The sequence below is a fragment of the Salvelinus fontinalis genome, chromosome 2, assembly GCF_029448725.1.
Source record: "Salvelinus fontinalis isolate EN_2023a chromosome 2, ASM2944872v1, whole genome shotgun sequence".
Taxonomy (NCBI): domain Eukaryota; kingdom Metazoa; phylum Chordata; class Actinopteri; order Salmoniformes; family Salmonidae; genus Salvelinus; species Salvelinus fontinalis.
The window spans coordinates 58068738-58078328 of NC_074666.1; positions in this window are offsets into that span (position 1 = coordinate 58068738).

Sequence of the window (9591 nt, forward strand, 5' to 3'; positions counted from 1 at the left end):
TTCCTTTTGTTGCTGAACGCTGTTCTCAGATTATTGAATATTGTGCTTTTGCCGTAAAGCTTTTTGAAATCTGACACAGCGGTTGCATTAAGAACAAGTGTATCTTTAATTCTATGTAAAACATGTATATTTCATCAAAGTTTATGAAGAGTATTTATGGTATTTGACGTGGCTCTCTGCAATTCCTCCGGATATTTTGGAGGCATTTCTGAACATGGCGCCAATGTAAACAGAGGTTTTTGGATATAAATATGAACTTTATCGAACAAAACATATATGTATTGTGTAACATGAAGTCCTATGAGTGTCATCTGATGAAGACCATCAAAGGTTAGTGATTCATTTTATCTCTATTTCTGCTTTTTGTGACTCCTCTCTTTGGCTGGAAAACTGGCCAAATGTTTCTGTGACTTGGCGGTGACCTAACATAATCGTTTGTGGTGCTTTCGCTGTAAAGCCTATATGAAATTGGACACTTTGGTGGGATTAACAACAAGATTACCGTTAAAATGGTATAAGATACATGTATGTTTGAGGAATATTAATTATGAGATTTCTGTTGTTTGAATTTGGCGCCCTGCACTTTCACTGGCTGTTATCATATCGATCCCGTTAACGGGATTGCAGCCATAAGAATTAACAAGCTTTCACCTGGATTTACCTGGTCAGTCTGTGTCATTGAGCGTGTCATGTTTTGTGCTGTCAGTGTATATCAGAAGGAATCTGCTAGATTGTCTTCTTGATACTGGTGTTCTATGTTCAGTAGTCAGTCTCCAGAATTTTTGTTTGGAATGTATTAATTAGTTGTGACATCATCGCTAGCTCATACAGAATTAGAACATTCTAATTCTATTTGCTCACATGGTATGTAGTTTTGATGTCATAATGAACTAATACTGCCGAATATTGTGAATAATGTCACCTATCTGTTTTGAACTGTTTGCCCTCATCTGACATTTCCTTGAGGGAGGGAAAACTGTTACTGTACTCACTGAAATCTTATAACACATTGTACATCAAATTATCTTGTAATATTACAATGGACGCTTCATACATATGACAATGGACAAAGCAGTTTCCTGATCATCACTTTATCTTATTGACTCAATGTGATCATCCAAATCAAATCAAAGTTTATTTGTCACGTGCGCTGAATACAACAGGTGTAGGTAGACCTTACAGTGAAATGCTTACTTACAGGCTCTAACCAATAGTGCAAAAAAGGAATTAGGTGAACAATAGGTAGATAAAAAAATAAAACAACAGTAAAAAGTCAGGCTATATACAGTAGCGAGGCTATACGAGTAGCGAGGCTACATACAGACACCGGTTAGTCAGGCTGATTGAGGTAGTATGTACATGTAGATATGGTTAAAGTGATTATGCATATATGATGAACAGAGAGTAGCAGCAGCGTAAAAAGAGGGATTGGGGGGGGGCACACAATGCAAATAGTCCGGGTAGCCATTTGATTACCTGTTCAGGAGTCTTATGGCTTGGGGGTAAAAACTGTTGAGAAGCCTTTTTGTCCTAGACTCTTTGTCCTAGACCGGTACTGCTTGCCATGCGGTAGTAGAGAGAACAGTCCATGACTTGGCGGCTGGGGTCTTTGACAATTTTTAGGGCCTTCGTCTGACACCGCCTGGTGTAGAGGTCCTGGATGGCAGGCAGCTTAGCCCCAGTGATGTACTGGGCCATACGCACTGCCCTCTGTAGTGCCTTGCGGTCAGAGGCCGAGCAATTGCCATACCAGGCAGTGATGCAACCAGTCAGGATGCTCTCGATGTTGCAGCTGTAGAACATTTTGAGGATCTGAGGACCCATGCCAAATCTTTGTAGTTTCCTGAGGGGGAATAGGCTTTGTCGTGCCCTCTTCATGACTGTCTTGGTGTGTTTGGACCATTCTAGTTTGTTGTTGATGTGGACACCAAGGAACTTGAAGCTCTCAACCTGCTCCACTACAGCCCCGTCGATGAGAATGGGGGCGTGCCCGGTCCTCCTTTTCCTGTAGTCCACAATAATCTCCTTAGTCTTGGTTACGTTGAGGGATAGGTTGTTATTCTGGCAACACCCGGCCAGGTCTCTGACTTCCTCCCTATAGTAGGCTGTCTCGTCATTGTCGGTGATCAGGCCTACCAATGTTGTGTCGTCTGCAAACTTAATGATGGTGTTGGAGTCATGCCTGGCCATGCAGTCGTGGGTGAACAGGGAGTAGAGGAGGGGACTGAGCACGCACCCCTGGGGAGCTCCAGTGTTGAGGATCAGCGTGGCAGATGTGTTGCTACCTACCCTCACCACCTGGGGGCGGCCCGTCAGGAAGTCCAGGATCCAGTTGCAGAGGGAGGTGTTTAGTCCCAGGATCCTTAGCTTAGTGATGAGCTTTGAGGGTACTATGGTGTTGAACGCTGACTCATGACTGTATGTTTTCTGTAATCATATTTAACTCTGTAGTGGTCTGTAAAACTAGGGTGATTTGTAGTAGTACTGTAGGTAATATAATTGTATACATAATATTAGTTGATTTGAATTTAACAACAAAGAAAATCCATGGAGTCACATGGTCAATGACATTGAACTTGACTCAAACCAACATCAACGCCGATCATATTAGACCTAGCTAACATATTATCAAGTTACTCCATATGTTTCATATGTATTGCAATCGCTATGATATAGGCCTAATATACATATTAAACATTAAACAGTCAAGATCAAAACTAGATAAGATAAACGCTTTAACATGAAAACATAGTCACCTAAAATGTGCTTCACAATTGTAAATTGACGGATACATTAGGATGAACATTATTTTTGGATAAGATATGATGGAGGCTGTTTGAATAAAGGTCAGTCAGGACGGATGCTGCATTAAGCTACTGCACAGTGCTTGTGCTATTCTTGCTCAACCCCCCCCTTATTAACGGCCCAGATATGTCTGTGCTGTCTTGCCAACTCCTATGGTCATTGTCGTGCCATTTGGCATATACAGCACAAACAGATCTGGGACCAGGCTACTCAAACACCACTAAGGGAGTGAACGTTATTTAGAATAAGGGTTACATGGAGAAAATCGCACCAATCTTAAATGAAAATGGATGGCCTTCCCTTCAGCAAAATAGGCCTATCATATTTCTCCAATGTCAAATAAGTGTGTCTTGTTTGCAACAAACATTTCTGAGCATGGTACTTTCCACCCCAGACAGAGTATGCCTACTGACAAAAATGTCAACTTTATCTGCTGGCTACTCTTCTTTCGTGGCTTAACCCAACAAAATAAGGTCACAAGTGTTTCCCTAAATGTTGTCTGGGTTTAAACATGTTATATTGTACAGAATGTGAATAGCGCAATCAATTGATAGTGACATAATTCGATTACTTACCAAGCAAATCAAATGTTATTTGTCACATACTGTATACATGTTTAGCAGATGTCATTGCGGGTGTAGCGAAATGCTTGTGTTTCTAGGTCCAACAGTGCAACAATACACACAATCTAAAGTAAAGGAATGGAATTAAGAATATGTAAATATTTGGACGAGCAATGTCAGAGCGGCATAGACTAAGATACAGTAGAATAGGACAGAATACAGTATATACATATGAGATGAGTAATGCAAAATATGTAAACATTATTAAAGTGACTAGTGTTCCAAATATTAAAGTGGCCAGTGATTTCAAGTCTATGCATATAGGGCAGCAGCTTCTAATGTGCTAGTGATGGCAATGTAACAGTCTGATGGCATTGAGATAGAAGCTGTTTTTCAGTCTCTCGGTCCCAGCTTTGATGCACCTGTACTGACCTCGCCTTCTGGATGATAGCAGGGTGAAGAGGCAGTGGCTTGGGTGGTTGTTGTCCTTGATAATCTTTTTGACCTTCCTGTGACATCGGGTGCTATAGGTGTCCTGGAGGGCAGGCAGTTTGCCCCTGATGTTGTGTTGGGCAGACCACACCACCCTCTGGAGAGCCCTGCGGTTGCGGGGCGGTGCAGTTGCCATACCAGGCGGTGATACAACCTGACAGGATGCTCTCAATTGTGTATCTGTAAAAGTTTGTGAGGGTTTTAGGTGCCAAGCCACATTTCTTCAGCCTCCTGAGATTGAAGAGGAGCTGTTCTGCCTTCTTCACCATACTGTCTGTGTGGGTGGACCATTTAAGTTTGTCAGTGATGTGTACGCCGAGTAACTTGAGGCCTTCGACCTTCTCCACTGCGGTCCCGTCGATGTGGATAGGGGGGGTGCTCCCTCTACTGTTTCCTGAAGTCCACGATCAGCTCTTTTGTTTTGTTGACGTTCGGTGAGAGGTTATTTTCCTGGCACCACAGTCCCAGGGCCCTCGCCTACTCCCTGTAGGCTGTCTTGTCATTGTTGGTAATCATGCCTACTACTGTTGTGTCATCTGCAAACTTAATGACTGAGTTGGAGGGTGCGTGGCCACAAAGTCATGGGTGAACAGAGAGTACAGTAGGGGGCTGAGCACGCATCCTCGTCGAACCCCAGTGTTGAGGATCTGGGCCGGCAGCCTTGCGAGGGTTAACGCTCTTAAACGTCTTACTCACGTCGGGCACGGAGAAGGATAGCCCACAGTCCTTTGTAGCAGTCCTTTGTAGATGGCACTGTGTTGTCCTCAAAGCAGGGCAAGTAGGTGTTTTCGCTTGGCCGGGAGGCAAGATATTGGTGTCCACAACGTGGCTGGTTTTTCCTTTGTAGTCTGTGATTGTCTGTAGACCCTGCCACATACAGTTGAAGTCGGAAGTTTACATACACTTAGATTGGAGCCAATAAAACTCATTTTTCAACCACTCCACATATTACCTGTTAACAAACTATAGTTTTAGCAAGTCGGTTAGGATATCTAATTTGTGCATGACTGTCACGCCCTGGCCTTAGTATTCTTTGTTTTCTTTATCATTTTAGTTAGGTCAGGGTGTGACATGGGGAATGTATGTGGTTTTTGTAGTGTTTAGGGTGGTTGTAAGGTTTAGGGGGTTTATTAGAGTAGTTGGGTTTATGTGTAGTATAGAAGTCTAGCTGTGTCTATGGTGGAGTGTATGTTTCTAGGTATGTCTATGGTTGCCTGAGTGGGTCTCAATCAGAGACAGATGTCTTTCATTTGTCTCTGATTGGGAGCCATATTTAAGGCAGCCATAGGCATCATGCATTTGTGGGTAATTGTCTATGTTGAACGTAAGTAGGTTGTGTGTGCACTTGCGTTTGTAGCTTCACGGTCGTTTGTTGTTTTGGTTAGTTTGTGTATAGTGTTTGTTTCGTGTTTTTCCCTCTCTTACAAAATAAAGAGATGTATTTTGCATACGCTGCGCCTTGGTCCAATCTCTCATATCAAGACGATCGTGACAATGACACAAGTAATTTTTCCAACAATTTTTATTATTTCACTTATAATTCACTGTATCACAATTCCAGTGGGTCAGAAGTTTACATACACTAAGTTGACTGTGCCTTTAAACAGCTTGGGAAATTCCAGAAAATGATGTCATGTCTTTAGAAGCTTCTGATAGGCTAATTGACATCATTTGAGTCAATTGGAGGTGTACCTGTGGTTGTATTTCAAGGCCTACCTTCAAACGCAGTGCCTCTTTGCTTGACATCATTGGAAAATCAAAAGAAATCAGCTAGAAAATAAATTGTAGACCTCCACAAGTCTGGTTTATCCTTGGGAGCAATTTCCAAACGCCTGAAGGTACCACATTCATCTGTACAAACAATAGTACACAAGTATAAACACCATGGGACCACACAGCTGTCATACCGCTCAGGAAGGAAACGTGTTCTGTCTCCTAGAGATTAACGTACTTTGGTGCGAAAAGTGCAAATCAATCCCAGAACAACAGCAAAGGACCTTTTATTTATTTTTATTTTATTTAACCTTTATTTAACCAGGTAGGCAAATTGAGAACACGTTCTCATTTACAATTGCGACCTGGCCAAGATAAAGCAAAGCAGTTCGACACATACAACAACACATAGTTACACATGGAGTAAAAACAAACATATAGTCAATAATACAGTGAAAAAAATAAAAAAATAAGTCTATATACAATGTGAGCAAGTGAGGTGAGATAAGGGAGGTGAAGGCAAACATATATATGTATAAATAAATAAAAATATAAAAAGGCCATGGAGGCGAAGTGAGTACAACACAGCAAGTAAAATAAAAACTAAAAAAAAAACACTGGAATGGTTGGTTTGCATTGGAAGAAAGTGCAAAGTAGAGACAGAAATAATGGGGTGCAAAGGAGCAAAATAAATTAATAAATAAATACAATAGGTAAAGAGGTAGTTGTTTGGGCTAAATTGTAGATGGGTTATGTACAGGTGCAGTAATCTATGAGCTGCTCTGACAGCTGGTGCTTAAAGCTAGTGAGGGAGATAGGTGTTTCCAGTTTCAGAGATTTTTGTAGTTCGTTCCAGTCATTGGCAGCAGAGAACTGGAAGGAGAGGCGTCCAAAGGAAGAATTGGTTTTGGGGGTGACTAGAGAGATATACCTGCTGGAGCGCGTGCTATGGGTAGGTGCTGCTATGGTGACCAGCGAGCTGAGATAAGGGGGGACTTTACCTAGCAGGGTCTTGTAGATGACCTGGAACCAGTGGGTTTGGCGACGAGTATGAAGCGAGGGCCAGCCAACGAGAGTGTACAGGTCGCAGTGGTGGGTAGTATATGGGGCTTTGGTGACAAAACGGATGGCACTGTGATAGACTGCATCCAATTTATTGAGTAGGGTTTTGGAGGCTATTTTGTAAATGACATCACCGAAGTCGAGGATTGGTAGGATGGTCAGTTTTACAAGGGTATGTTTGGCAGCATGAGTAAAGGATGCTTTGTTGCGGAATAGGAAGCCAATTCTAGATTTGACTTTGGATTGGAGATGTTTGATGTGGGTCTGGAAGGAGAGTTTACAGTCTAACCAGACACCTAGGTATTTGTAGTTGTCCACATATTCTAAGTCAGAGCCGTCCAAAGTAGTGATGTTGGACAGGCGGGCAGGAGCAGGCAGCGATCGGTTGAAGAGCATGCATTTGGTTTTACTTGTATTTAAGAGCAGTTGGAGGCCACGGAAGGAGAGTTGTATGGCATTGAAGCTCGCCTGGAGGGTTGTTAACACAGTGTCAAAAGAAGGGCCAGAAGTATACAGAATAGTGTCGTCTGCGTAGAGGTGGATCAGAGATCACCAGCAGCAAGAGCGACATCATTGAAGTAAACAGAGAAGAGAGTCGGTCCAAGAATTGAACCCTGTGGCACCCCCATAGAGACTGCCAGAGGCCCGGACAACAGACCCTCCGATTTGACACACTGAACTCTATCAGAGAAGTAGTTGGTGAACCAGGCGAGGCAATCATTAGAGAAACCAAGGCTGTCGAGTCTGCCAATGAGGATGTGGTGATTGACAGAGTCAAAAGCCTTGGCCAGGTCAATGAATACGGCTGCACAGTATTGTTTCCTATCGATGGCGGTTACGATATCGTTTATGACCTTGAGCGTGGCTGAGGTGCACCCATGACCAGCTCTGAAACCAGATTGCATAGCGGAGAAGGTGTGGTGTAATTCGAAATGGTCGGTAATCTGTTTGTTGACTTGGCTTTCGAAGACCTTAGAAAGGCAGGGTAGGATAGATATAGGTCTGTAGCAGTTAGGGTCAAGGGTGTCCCCCCCTTTGAAGAGGGGGATAACCGCAGCTGCTTTCCAATCTTTGGGGATCTCAGACGACACGAAAGAGAGGTTGAAGAGGCTAGTAATAGGGGTGGCAACAATTTCAGCAGATAGTTTTAGAAAGAAAGGGTCCAGATTATCTAGCCCGGCTGATTTGTAAGGGTCCAGATTTTGCAGCTCATTAAGAACATCAGCTGACTGTATTTGGGAGAAAGAGAAATGGGGAAGGCTTGGGCGAGTAGCAGAGGGGAGGGCAGTGCTGTTGTCCGGGGTAGGGGTAGCCAGGTGGAAAGCATGGCCAGCCGTAGAAAAATGCTTATTGAAATTCTCAATTATAGTGGATTTGTCGGTGGTGACAGTGTTTCCTATCTTCAGGGCGGTTGGAAGCTGGGAGGAGGTGTTCTTATTCTCCATGGACTTTACGGTGTCCCAGAACTTTTTTGAATTTGTGTTGCAGGAAGCAAATTTCTGCTTGAAAAAGCTAGTCTTGGCTGTTCTAACTGCCTGTGTATATTGGTTTCTGGCTTCCCTGAAAAGTTGCATATCACGGGGGCTGTTCGATGCTAATGCAGAACGCCATAGGATGTTTTTCTGTTGGTTAAGGGCAGTCAGGTCAGGAGAGAACCAAGGGCTATATCTGTTCCTGGTTCTAAATTTCTTGAATGGGGCAAGCTTATTCAAGATGGTGAGGAAGGCATTTAAAAAAAATGACCAGGCATCCTCTACTGACGGGATGAGATCAATATCCTTCCAGGATACCCCGGCCAGGTCAATTAGGAAGGCCTGCTCGCTGAAGTGTTTCAGGGAGCGTTTGACAGTGATGAGTGGAGGTCGTTTGACCGCTGACCCATTACGGATGCAGGCAATGAGGCAGTGATCGCTGAGATCTTGGTTAAAAACAGCAGAGGTGTATTTGGAGGGCAAGTTTGTTAGGATGATATCTATGAGGGTACCCGTGTTTACGGAATTGGGGTGGTACCTGGTAGGTTCATTAATAATTTGTGTGAGATTGAGGGCATCAAGCTTAGATTGTAGGGTGGCTGGGGTGTTGAGCATGTTCAAATTTAGGTCGCCTAGCAGCACGAGCTCTGAAGATAGATGGGGGGCAATCAGTTCACATATAGTGTCCAGAGCACAGCTGGGGGCAGAGGGTGGTCTATAGCAGGCGGCAACGGTGAGAGACTTGTTTTTAGAGAGGTGGATTTTTAAAAGTAGAAGTTCAAATTGTTTGGGAACAGACCTGGATAGTATAACAGAACTCTGCAGGCAGTCTTTGCAGTAGATTGCAACACCGCCCCCTTTGGCCGTTCTATCTTGTCTGAAAATATTGTAATTGGGGATAAAAATGTCTGAATTTTTGGTGGTCTTTCTAAGCCAGGATTCAGACACGGCTAAAACATCCGGGTTGGTAGAGTGTGCTAAAGCAGTGAACAAAACAAACTTAGGGAGGAGGCTCCTAATGTTAACATGCATGAAGCCAAGGCTATTACGGTTACAGAAGTCATCAAAAGAGAGCGCCTGGGGAATAGGAGTGGAGCCAGGTACTGCAGGGCTTGGATTCACCTCTACATCACCAGAGGAACAGAGGAGAAGTAGGATAATGGTACGGCTAAAAGCTATGAGAATTGGTCGCCTAGAGCTACTAGAGCAGAGAGTAAAAGGAAGTTTCTGGGGGCGATAAAATAGTTTAAAGGAATAATGTACAGACAAAGGTATGGTAGGATGTGAATACAGTGGAGGTAAACCTAGGTATTGAGTGATGATGAGAGAGATCTTGTCTCTAGAAACATCATTGAAACCAGGTGATGTCATCGCATATGTGGGTGGTGGAACTGCAGGGTTGGATATGGTATAGAGAGCAGGGCTAGAATCTCTACAGTGAAATAAGCCAATAAACACTAACCAGAACAGCAATGGACAAGGCA